The sequence below is a fragment of the Amborella trichopoda genome, chromosome 2 (assembly GCF_054954075.1).
Source record: "Amborella trichopoda isolate Santa Cruz 75 chromosome 2, AtrichopodaSantaCruz75HAP2 v2.0, whole genome shotgun sequence".
Classification (NCBI taxonomy): domain Eukaryota; kingdom Viridiplantae; phylum Streptophyta; class Magnoliopsida; order Amborellales; family Amborellaceae; genus Amborella; species Amborella trichopoda.
The window spans coordinates 42999658-43013430 of NC_142337.1; the positions used below are offsets into that span (position 1 = coordinate 42999658).

General features: G+C 38.0%; 1 pseudogene; it reads right to left on the reverse strand.

The window, feature by feature from the left end:
- Nucleotides 1–3416: 3416 nt before the first annotated feature.
- LOC148783221 (secreted RxLR effector protein 161 pseudogene) lies at nt 3417–4052 on the reverse strand (annotated as a pseudogene).
- Between the last annotated feature and the right edge of the window lie 9721 nt (nt 4053–13773).

A 13773-nucleotide genomic window follows, 5' to 3' on the forward strand; every position in this document is an offset into this window, starting at 1 on the left:
ATCATGTGAATGACAACATTCTCTTTCGAGTTGTCTTGAGCTCTCGACTTTTTAGTCATTGTGATCATATTTTTATGGAGAGAATTTGTGAAGATACCCATCTTTTGATTAGGCTCTTCGACATGTTGATTTCTATGTGCGACAGTGATGTCCCCCCTATTGATTAACCCTTGAATTACCTGTTTTAAATATATGCAGTTTTGAGTATTATGAGCATGGTTTTGATGCCATTTGCACCACCTGCTCTTATACATGACTTGAAATAGTGACTCAAATGGTGGCGGGAGATAAACCATATTCTTAGCCAAGAGTCATTCAAACATTTTTTCTAATGGGTCTTTGAGAGGGGTGAAATTATCCCCTTGCCTTTGGTTATTATTTTGAGCGTTGGCTTTAGGCTGACCCCTTCATTTTTTATTCTGATTATTGCATTGAGCAGTTGAACCTTAGGCCGATCCGTTAATGATGATCTCATTAACCTAACCGAAAGCATTCCCCTTGTTATTGTTCTTATTTTGGAGAGCTGCTATCGGCTTGTTGTCAGGCTTGGTGCTGAGGGGTGTCCCTCTGGCCCTTTCATGTCGTGCCACTGAAAGTGAATACAAAGACTAGAGCAAATTTCCAAGCCAAAAAACAAGGCAAAATGGACACCTTCAACAAGCCACTTGCTAAAAACCAAGCTAAGTGAATAAGTTACAATCCTTTTATATAACAATTACAACCATTTCTAGCCTTGTATAACCACTGTAACTAAACTCAAATACCAACCCCTTATGGGGCAATTACATATAAAGCAAAACTAGCTTATGAATTACACTTTCATAGCATAAATTACATAAACTATGTTCCAAAGCTTCAATACATAATGCAACTAATCTAAAAAAATTCTAAAGAATAAAATCAACTAAACAAGGAATTAGAATGCCAAATTAAAATAGGGAAGCCATGTTTCGAACCCCTTGTACCGGGGCCATGTAAACGGGCCCTATAAGGACTTAATTTTGTCCCTTTGGATGTACACAAGTGGTTCATTCTCACAAGAGTGTCTAATCCAAATGGGAAAAATTTACACACCTTAAAATCACTTCTTAATATCTCAACATATTGGAATTATCATTGAAAACAGAATGAAAAAGGTTTGAATCGAATCGGATAAAGAATAAGAGAGTTATGGTCAAACTACACACAGTGGTCCCTCGGACCTCCAAAACGGTCTTGTATAGAAAGATTAGGAACCCCCATAGGTAAAACCATGATGAAAAAGTTTTGAAAATAGAGTGACACTTTGATACTAAATTATTTGATGGGTTTGAAGCAAAGTATTTAATGAATACTATGCATGATCATGGATTCTCATACATATAGGCTATAACTCTTGAAGGACCACACTATGAATGAGCATGATGAAAAAGATGATCAAATGGGGATTCTAAGATCAATGAAAATTTTCTAAATTCCAAACTCCGACAACTATAGATGCCAAAGATATGATCTTATGAGAAAAGAAAATTCAATGGAGTTTACCTTGATAAATGCACACTATGGACTTAAACATAAGAAAGGAGGACAACCATCAAGATCACCATTAATGGAACGCTAAAAGCTCTCACTCTTCAATTTTCTATCACAAAACCTTAAAAGAAGGAGGGTAGCAACAATTTTCCAAAATAGTTCAAGAGTTGAGATAGTTATGTTTTGAGTACTCATGATGTGCTTTTATAACATGGGTGTAACTTTTGATTCAATCAACACCCTTGATGCACTAATCCAAAAGCACATGAGAGGCTAATGTACCTAGCCACCCATTCCTAACTAACCACTAGGATGAAGGAATGAGATTTCACACCATTATCACTCACCCTAATGCTAAGTTATACCAATTTACCATTTATAATTGGCCCATGTTTTTGTTCCAATTGTATCCAATATGTCCTTATGAAAATACCTTTAGTTTTTTTTAATAATGTATTAGAGCAGATAACCACAAAGGCTAAAGAGCAAAGAAGTAATTGGCAAATCTCACACATGTGTAGATATTCTACTTTATCAAAGCTAATCACTTTGTAAATCTAAAAATACAAACCAATCAATTTAAAGAGAATGTCCCCTTCACACATGTATGTGAAAATATTTTTCAACTGAAATTTGAAAATGCATTTTCTCTTTAATATCAAATAAATTAATTAATTAAACTTCACACATGCCATGCATGACCCATATGTGAGTTAATTAAAATATATGATAAAAAGGAGGCCTTAATTTAGAACATTATATAATAAAATATAATAATATATAGCATGACACCAAAACACAATCCCTTATAAAAACAAGCAACCAAATGCCAATCAAGTCCCCCACCTAGGGATCAGTGCCTAGCTGAGCGGTGATCCTAGAGTGAGGTGTGAGATGTCATGTGGCAGCCCTATGGCCACTCGGATGTCACATGGCACTACCAGGTCAGGACTAAAATGGAATTTGATCCAAACAATATGAAAACCCTCATTTTTTTTAAATTCCAAAAACTTCTCTAAAATTCACAATAAATATTTAAAGTATTTTTGAGCAATTATTAGGTTTTTCTCATCATTATAAAATCGGACAAAAGGTATAGTGAGATCTTAGGCTAATAGCTGTAGGTATCGGAGTACTCCATTGGGCTAGTCCCAAATGATGTTTCGTCGAGTCTCAGATCGACCCAATAGACCTATGTTCCATATTCTAAAGTAGGGACACCGAATGGTCATATCAAAGCCGCTGAGCCAGAACTTCTGATCATTCGGCTCTTAATAGATTACAGGTGTACCCCTTTGGAACATGATCCAACTCAATTACAGGGATCCTCTCAAAGCACATGTGCACTGCCTCTTCTAAACTCAGATAATGCATTCGGAAGAGTGGCTTCCCATATGAAAGGAAAATGTAGATGCCATGCAATGGTCTTGTGTCAGGATACAGACTTGTATCTCATAAGTCTTGACCATTCCATACAGAGCGAATACTCAATAAGTCCTCGGATTATATTTTTCTCATTTGGATTCTCCAAGCCCTTGCCGATTGCAGCTAAACATGAGGCTAACCTATAAAATCCTGACTAGGAGGTGACCCTGACACCTCTGTGAGAAATTGTTTTCTCAACACGTGAACTCTCGATGTCTCATGTGTACTCGGGATAAAAGAATCTGGGCGCCATTTTGCAGGATGCCAAGATTTCAATCTCTCAATCGCTCCCACTGAATGAGAGACTATTGGAATTTAGGCCTTGATAGACCATATTTCCAACATTCTCTCACTTGACCTTTTGAGGCCTCAATTTGTATATCTCTTCCTCTCTCTCTCATTATCGTTCACAATAAATCAAATCATGCAAGCTTATTTATGGATTTATCATTCTTAAGCAATAAACAAAGTAATAACAACTATGTTAACCTCCTTAAACCCATCCCATGCACATGCCTCTTAAAATCATTTGCCCCCAAGCCTTTGGTTAATGGATCTGCATGCATAGCCTCAGATGGAATGTAACCAACTTCTACTTCACCAGCTGCTATCTCTTCTCTTACTCTATGATATTGAGCTTTAATGTACCTTGACTTGCTGTGGAATTTTGGTTCAACTGCCACTGCTATTGCAGCTTGATTATCACACATGATTCTAATAGTTTCATGTTTTAGAGGGTTGAAGTTAAGATGATTCAAGAACTTTTTAATCCAAATGGCTTCTAAAGTTGCGGAACTTAAAGCCATATACTCGGCTTCCATGGTAGATAGGGCTACAGTGTCTTGCTTCTTGGTGCGCCAAGAAATGACACTACCCCCATAAAGAAATAGATAACTCGAAGTGGATCTCGAGTAATCTGGGTCTCCTTGATAGTCGGAGTCTGTGTATCTCAAAACTTTAAGCTCACTCACATTGCCATAGGTTAATCCATCATCAAATGTTCCTTTCAAATACCTCATGATTCTTTTCACGGCTTTCCAACGTTTTAATCCAGGATCACTTTGGAATCTACCAATCAAGCTTTGAGCAAAAGCTATATTGGGTTTAGTTCCCATGGTTAAATACGTTAGTGATCCTATGGTACTTCGATATGGGATCCTTTCCATCTCATTTCTCTCAAGATTATTGTTTGGTTTCATATTGACATTTAATTTTCCTCTGCTTTCTCTATAGGCTTGGATTCACTCATACCAAATCTCTCAAGAACTTTCTTACAATATGTAGATTGAGATAATTGAATAGTGCAGGCAGCTTTATCTCTTATAATATGAATGCATAACACATATGAAGCCTGTCCCATATCTTTCATATCAAAATTACTAGATAGCATTGCCTTTGTGTCCCTTATATGGTCTAGGGTTCTACTAACTATTAGAACGTCATCCACATATAAAGTCATGAAAGTAATGTCAGTCCCATTGGTCTTATGGTATACACAATGGTCATCCTCATTTGGTTTGAATCCATATCTAATCAGGGTTTGGTGGAACTTGAGGAACCATCTTCTTGAAGCCTGTTTGAGACCATAAAGTGATTTGTTAAGTTTGTACACGAACGTTTCCTTTCCTTTCACAACAAAAGCCTCAGGTTGGTTCATGTATAAATCCTCTTCTAGGTCATCATTTAAGAAGGCGGATTTCACATCCATTTGATGCAATTCTAGGTCAAGGTAGACTGCTATGGATATGGTCATCCTAATGGAAGGCATTTTAGCAACATGTGAGTAGGTGTCAAAAGAATCTACCCCTTCCTTTTGAGTAAAACCTTTTACTACAAGTCTTGCCTTGTATTTTTCAATACGCCCTTTGGAGTGAAGTTTCTTTTTGAATATCCACTTACATCCAATGGATCTAAGGTTAGGTGATAATAAGACTAAATCCCATACATGGTTCTTTATGATTGAATTTATCTCATCTTACAAGGCGTCCTTCCATAACTTATTATCTGGACAAGACATAGCATGTAGGTAAGAATAAGGTTCATCATTGGGTTCTTCACTAATCCTCTCATAATCTTCCCCAAAGTAAGTGAAAAGGGTAGGTGGTCTCTTTATTCTCTCACTTACCTAAGTGGGACGGTTTCAATTTCTTTGTCATGCTGAAGCTCATGGAAGTCTACTCTCTTTTGGGTTGATTCTTTCTCAAGGAATTCATCTTCAAGGAAATGGGCATCAAGGCTTTCAATCACATTACGATTAAAGAGGTTATAAAACCTAAAACCCTTCTCATGACTTGGGTATCCTATGTAAACACATTTTATGATTTGAGGATCAAGTTTAGATCTATTTTGGGATGGTGTGAGAACATGGGCTGAACATCCCCAAACCTTGAGGTGCTTTATTAAGGGAGGTCGACTCATGAAGAGTTGGTAAGGAGTTGATTGAATTGCTTTGGTGAGAGTCTGATTAAGGACATATGTGGCGGTTAGAATAGCCTCCCTTCAAAACTCTAATTCAATATTAGCAGTACTCCTCATACTTTGCATCATCTCAACTAGGGTCCTATTCCTTCTCTCGGCAACCCCATTTTGTTCGGGTGAGTAAGATATGGTGGTTTGGTGGACAATCCCATATTGGACACAAAGATCTTCGAAAGCTTGGGAGGTGTATTCCCCACCTCTATCTGATCTAAGGTTTTCGATGGTTCAACCTAGTTAATTTTCAACTTTCATTTTATATTGTTGAAATTTGGTTATGGCCTCACTTTTGTTTCTCATGAGATAGGTGTGACCAAAATGGGAATGGTCATCAATGAATGTTATGAAGTACCTCATGTGCCCCATGGTAGGTACACTCATAGGTCCACACACATTGGAGTGTATTAGTTCTAAAAGACTAAAGACCCTTTCGACCTTCTGGTGGGACTCCTGTACCATCTTTCCTTTAAAGCAAGCCTCGCAACTATTATGAGAATCGATATTCATTTTATCAAGCAATCCTTCTTTCATCATAATATGCATTCTCAATAGATTAATGTGACCTAACCTTAAATGCCATAAAGTAAAATTTTGAAAATCATCACCCATGTAAACAAACTCCTTTTTCATTTTGATTTCATAAAGCCCTTGAACCAGGTGGGCTACAAAAACAAGGTCTCCATTAATAGATCCATCATATAAATATTTTCCTCCTTGAACAAGAGCACAAATTTGGCTTTACTCATCTTGGAAACCGAGATGAGATTCTTCCTTATCCCGGGTGCATAGAGGGTGTTCTTAAGCATGAAAGTCTCACCATTAGTGAGCTCTAACACATAGTCCCCTTTTCCTAAGACTATTTCCATTTGATTTCCACCCATATAAAGATTATGGGTATCGAGTTTAACATCATAAAACCTTATAAAGCCCTTCATAGAATTTGTCCCATGGATAGTAGCCCCAGAGTCAAGAACCCACACATCCGCCTCCTCATTGGTAATCAAAGTCTCATGGACCACGCAAAATCTCTCTTTCCTTGGTCCTCCACTGGTATTAGTTTGAAGCTTACCGGTATTGGGCTTAGGAGCAAAATGAGGGTTTGTGGAGGAGGGGGATACCTACAAAACCTTTTGGTATACCCATATTTCTTGCAATTAAAGCATTGCACCTTCGAATAATCTTGGCTTGAAGGCCAAACCGACCTCCCACCTACCATCATGAGTGTGGGTGGTGGTTTAGGCCTAAAAGGCATGGGGCTAGCATGATTTGGTGGGTAGGCATGGGTTTTACGAGGGTAAGAGCTAAATGGATAAAGGGAGTAGGCTTTTCCCTTTTGCTTCCCCTTCCCTTTCCGTTGGCCTTTTTCTTTTCTTTTCTTATTCTTAGCATTATTACTCCCACTCGCTCCCAAATTACATGTACTCACCATAGAAGAGTTAGGAAGAGAAGAAGAGATAGGAGAATGAGTAAGGGAGTAGAAGAAGATGAGATTTGGTGAGATTTTACCATATAGACCATGGAAGATGGTCCATCCATTGCCATCTTTCTTTGCTCTTCCATTTTCATGAAAAATACAATCTCCTTCACTATTGTAGGCGCATATTTGACCATCAAATTGGCCACAAAGGTCTCTCATGAGGGATAGATTGAAAGCACAAACATCGTCTTTTGTGTCACCTCATCATATGAGTGACCGACTCTCCCACTCTCTCTTATACAACACTTGAACTCTCTTAGATGTTCACCCACTTTGGTGTGATCATCTATTTTGCAACACATGAGATTCCTCATTCTAATGATCCTTTGAGCTTCATTCGGTGTGTCGTATTTCTTTTTCATGCTCTCCATAATATCTTTAACACATATAGAATTCTCATACTCCTTAACAAATGATTAACTCATGGTTGCAAAAATAATATTCATGGCCCTTTGGTTTTTGTTATGTCATATCTCATATGCATCCTTAACAACTTGAGGAGCATTGATTGCTGGTGAATTAGGTGGTCGAGAAGTCAATGATGGTAATAGACCATCTTCATGAAACACATAATCAATTTTCCTTCTCCATTCGCAGAAGTTGGTTCCATTGAACCTCTCCTCCTAAAGTTACACACCTTAAAATAACTTATTAATATCTCAACATACTGGCATTATCATCTAAAACAGGATGAAAAAGGTTTGAATCGAATCAGATAAAGAACAAGAGAGTTATGGTCAAACTACACACAGTGGTCCCTTGGACCTCCAAAACAGTCTTGTATAAAAAGATTAGGAACCCCCATAGGTAAAATCATGATGAAAAAGTTCTGAAAATGAAGTGACACTCTGAGAGTAAATGCACACTATGGACTTAAGCGTAAGATAGGAGGACCACCATCAAGATTACCATTAATGGAACTCTAAAAGCTCCCTCTCTTCAATTTTCTCTCAAAAAACCTTAAAAGAAGGAGGGTAGCAACAATTTTCCAAAAAGGTTCAAGAGTTAAGATAGTTAGGGTTTGAGATCTCTTGATGTGCTTTCATAACATGGGTGTAACTTTAAATTCAATCAACACCCTTGATGCACTAATCCAAAGGAACATGAGAGGCTAATGTACCTAGCCACCCATCCCCATCCAACCCCTAGGATGAAGAGATAGGATTTCACACTATTATCACCCACCCTAACCCTAAGTTATGCCACTATACCATTTTGTCCTTGGCCATGTTTTTGTTCCAATTATATCCAATATGGCCTTACGAAAATACCCTTTGTTTTTTTTAATATTGTATTAGAGTCGATAACCACAAAGGCTAAAGGGCAAAGAAGTAATTGGTAAATCTCACGCATGTGTAAATATTCTACTTTATCAAAGCCAATCACTTTGTTGATTTAAAATTTAAAACCAATCAATTTAAAGATAATATCCCCTTCACACATGTGTGTGAAGATATTTTTCAACTCAAATTTGAAAATGCATTCTCTCTTTACTATCAAATAAATAAATTAATTAAACTTCACACATACCATGCATGACCCATGTGTGAGTTAATTAAGACATGTGATAAAAAGGGGGCCTTAATTTATAATATTATATAACAAAATATAACAATATATAACAAGACACCATAACACAACCCCTTATAAAACAAGCAACCAAATGCCAATCTAGTCCCTCCTAGGGATCAGTGCCTAGCTGGGCGGTGATCTTAGCGTGAGGTGTGGGGTACCATGTGGCAGCCCTATGGCCACTCGGATGCCACATGGCACTACCAGGTTAGGACTAAAGTGGAATTTGAGTCAAACAATATGACAACCCTCTTTTATTTTTTCAAATAAAATTTTGAAAAATTCTCTAAAAATCACAATAAAATATTTAAAGTGCTTTGAGCAATTATTAGGTTTTTCTCATCATTATAAAATCGGACAAACGGTATAGTGAGATCTCAGGCTAATAACTATAGGTATCGGAGTACTCCATTGAGCTAATCCTGAATGATGTTCCGTCGAGTCTCAGATCAACTCAATAGAACTATGTTTTATAGTCTAAAGCAGAGATACATAATTGGACATATCAAAGCTGTTGAGCCAGAACTTATGATCATTCGGCTCTCAATGGATTACAGGTGTACCCCTATAGGACATGATCCAACTGAATTACAGGGGCCCTCTCAAAGCACATGTGCACTACCTCTTCCAAACTCGAATAATGCATTTGGAAGAGTGGCTTCCTATACGAAATGAAAATGCACATGCCATGTAATGGTCTCGTGTCAAGATACGGACTTATGTCCTTTAAGTCTTGATCATTCCATACAGGGCGAATACTCAATAAGTACACGGGTTCTATTTGTCTCATTTGGATTCTCCAAGCCCTGACTGATTGCAGCTAAATATGAGGCTAACCTATAAAATCCTGACCAGGAGGTGACCCTCACACCTCCTTGAGAAATTGCTTTATTAACACGTGAACTCTCGATGCCTCATACGTACACGGGGTTAAAGAATCTGGGCTCCATTTCGTATGATGCCAAGATTCCAATCTCTCAATCGCTCCCACTGAATGAGAGACTACTGGAATTTAGGCCTGATAGGGCATATTTCCAACAGCCACCCTCTCGATCATGGAGTCAAAAAAGTGAGGGATAAGACCTTGGCTGAAGAATGTCCTGTACTCGAGAGAAACATTCTTTAAGACTATGAAGATCCTTGCTGGGTCTGCAAGTGGACATTCTATGACCCGCATTGCCACCTCTCGAAATCGACCGATGAAATCCTTGAAGGATTCTCTTAGTTTTTGTTTTGTTGCACTGAGTTCGCCCATGGAAAGACGTCTTGGTGTTGACCCGCGGTAGTGAGAAACTAACAGGTTGAACATTTCGTCTGGAGCGATGTGTGGTCGAGCTGACATTATTCTCCGATGCCAGTTCAAGGCCTCACCGATCATGTTTGTGAAAAGACGGCCTTCAGTTGGTTAAGCCTGTCTCGCAAATTTCAAACGAAGAAGAGGTACGCATTGACGTGAGTATCTCGATCGCTCTTCCCATTGAACTTGTTTCTAAATTCTGGGATGACAAATCCCAGGGGAAGGTCTTCCATGCCTCCAAGGGTGTCATGAACATAGGCCTTTGGGGGTAGAATATCATGCATACCCATTCTTACAAGCATATCTTGCATTGCTTTTAAGGTGTCTTCTTGTTGAGTATTTGACATGGCAGTAGGCCCACTGGTTGGTGGGTTCCCAAGCATAGACTGATAAGTTGAAACTTGGGGTATATGTTGGCCTGCATGGGCTTGAGATTGATGAGCCGCAGTCATCGAGGCGATTTGATACATTGGTGTCTGAGGGGCGTACTGACCCATAGGTGTCGCCACCGGTAGTGGAAATTGCACGGTTTGTTAGACCGGATGAACTAGAGGGACCGAATGAAGAAACGACTGACTCGACTGTGCTAAGGGTTGACCTATACCATTAACTTGGTTTGGGATTGGCCCATAAGCTGGAGCATGAACAGTGTAACCTAGGTAAACTAGACTTTTGAGGGTAGCTTGGATGCCTATCTTGCCTAAGGGTCGGTTTGAGTCGACACCTCTGCTTCGTACAGTATTCAGGATATCATGAGCTATACTATGGGGGCTCTAGGTTAGGTTAGATCCCCTAGACCTATGTGGGTCTTGGTTTTGAGATCGCTACACCTCAGAGTTATCTTGGTTCTAGTTACGGGAATTGGCTTTAGATGTTGCATGAATTTCTTCCCTCACTCAACTTCTACTTTGGTTGCCTAAAATCCCCTGTAGGGGGATGCCTGGTCAGACTCCCTGACTATTCAAGGTTTTTTGGGAGGAGCCGGCTTTTCGGGCCACACAGATCTCAGAATTAAGAGTGTATGCTTGAGACTTTGCCTTTAATTGAAGACTTGGGCATTGGATAATGAATTGTCCTGAGGTCTGTCGATAACTGCAAGGGATTGCAACATACTGGTCCTTAGGTTTGGGCAGGTTAGGCATAGATTCGGTCGTGGAGCAGTAATGATGGTCCCCTTGAGTTACTGACATGGTGATTGCTTTTGGCTGGGTTTTAAAATCTAGATTTAGGTAAGATCTAAACTCGACGACTTAGGGCAAACCTAGCTTGACACTAGAGGCAAAAACCTTAGCTAAGACCTAGGCTAAGACTAGACTAGAACCTAGACTTACTAAACTCAATGGATTTTGGTTAAGACCCTAAATTAGGGTAAGCCTAGTCTAGCTCTAGAGGTAACTCTTAAGCTTAGACTTATGCTAGAACCTAAACTAAGATCTAGACTAGATGGTGCACGATTCTCGGCTCGGACCTAGGTCTAGGGGTAAGCAACCCTAATGTATTTTTTTTTAAAAAAAATTCATCTTTTTAATTTTGATGAAACACAGTTAAACTAAACATGGTGAAAGCAGGGAAAATATGATTTCAGTCAAAATTAACGAACAAAAATAAAATCAAAAGGGAAAAAACAAAACAGATCTATCTGAAGTAAAATATTTTTTTATATATTTTTTAAAATTTTATTTTAAGTAAAAAAATTAGTCAACAAAGAGCCAAAGTCCTTGGAGTGGTCCTGTGGGGTCCCAAAACTTTTCTGCGACACTTGCAACCTGTGTCGCCCATGCGGCACTAGTGGTGTCGACCTTGCAGGGTGCGCGACATGGCTAGTGTCATCCAAAAAAATATTTTTTTTATATTTTTATCTTGTTAATATTTATGAAATAAGACTATTTTAAACTTGGAAGAATAAGGAAATAAAAATATTTATGAGGAAATAAATAAAAATTAAGTAAAATAGAAAAGCTTAGATTGAACATAAAAATATTTTTTTTGTAGTTTTACAAATTTTATTTTGACCTGAATGTTTTTTGTATAGTCACAAAAGAGTCCCTAGAAAAGATTCATAATGTTCCAGAGGTTTCTGAGACCTTTGAATTTGGGTGACACTGGGAGTGTCACCCAGAAAACGTAGGGTTTCAAAGCACCGAAACCTTGGATTCTGGTCACAGACGACTTTTGAAACCTTTTGTGACAGGAAATAGTGAAAAATAGTGAATAAAAATCGTATTTTGAAGCTTGGATCAAGCTTGAAATGGCCCCTCGATGGGTGCCAAACTGTTTACGATGAAAATCTGACAGATCTTCCGATGAAGATCTCATGAATTTTAACACCTTAAACTAATTAAAAAGATGTAAATAAAATGGTAGAGAAAGTGGGACAGATCAAATTCAGAACTGAGGCCAGATTTGGCCGGAAAGGAGCAGATCTACTCTCATATCTGTGGCAAAGCCAGCATGATTCAGAGCATTAAAATACGATTTTTATGACATGTTAAAAAATAAAAAATAAATAAACAAAGCAAAACAATAAAAGAAGAAGAAAGAGAGAGGAAGAAATAATACCAAACCGGGTCAGATGGCCCGGGATTCCCGAGCCTTCAAGGGCTCGCCCGTATTAGAATCGGTCATCTTTGCCTCTCTGATTCGGATGTTGACCAACAAATCTCTGGTGTAAAGGGCTAAATCTAAGGTTGTTGTGCCCTAATTCTAGTTTTGATCTAGGGTTTTTGTGCCCTAGGTCTAGGTTTTCTCAGTCTTGGGGGTTAAGACTTCAAGAGGCTAGGGTTTCTATCTTCTCTAGAGTTTTCAATTTATATATTTTTTGAAGCTGTCGGACTTTCTTAGGTTTGGAGGAAACTTTTCTTAGTTTTCTAAGAGTTTTGTGATCTCTAGAGGTTGAATATAAATTCTGAGATTTTCTCTAATTTTTTGAGATTTTTAGGGATTTTTTTCTAAATTTTTAGGAATTATCTAAGGTTTTCCTATTTTTGGTATTTTTGATAATTTTCTTAATTTCAAAAAATTCTAAGGTTTTTTTTGATCTCTTTTTATCTTTATTTTTGGGTTAGGGAGATGGGGTATTTATATAATTTAATTGATGACTTTTTCTAAATGTTTTGGAGCTTTTTTGGAATTTTTTTGGAATTATCTTGAAGTTTTAACATTATCTAATTAAAGAAAACACATTTACTACATCATCAGATGCATTGACTGTGTCATCAGCCCGCGTTTGGGCCTGTCGGGCCTGTTACAGCTTGGCCCGTGGCTCGACAATTGGGTCTCACAAGGACTAAATTGTCATTTATTACATCTTTTTATCCGTAAGTTTGATTCAGGCAATTATTAGACCGTTGGAAAGCTATTGGGCTCTACTTCAAATTGGGATAGGATTTGGGTAGTTTTGGGGTAATTAAATTGGATCTACTAGGATACTATAGTCCTAAGGGTTTAAAAAATCATAGAATTTGTCAGATTTAAAATGAGGTGTCTACAACTGCATCATCAGGCCACATTTGGGCTCGCCCTGCTCCAAGGCTCGACACTCGTAGCGCCTATTTGATAACTAGAAGCAAGTTTATGAATTGTAAATTGGAAGTTCCTGAAGAACTGTAAATTATAAGTTACTTAAGAAGTTCCTGGTTTCTGTGTTTGATAACCTCCTTAGGAAGTTAAGAAGTTCCTGGTTTGGTTTCTGTGTTTGATAACCTTCCGAGAAGTTAAGAAGTTTCTGGTTTCTATGTTTGATAACCTCTTGGGAAGTTAAAGAAGTTATAGGTATCTGTATTGGATTAGTTTAAATAGACAAGATGACAATGTTAAAATTGAGAACTAGATATTATTTATTTTTTATTTCTTGGGATACAATATCAATTGAAAGTAAAAGACGTTGGATTGAGAGAGAGTGTGTGTTATGAAAGAGAGTTTTATTGATGAGAGAGAGAAGCATACTAGAGAGAGATATATTTGTACATCCATAACTGGTAAGGATCATAACTGACAATAACATTTTTATCATCGT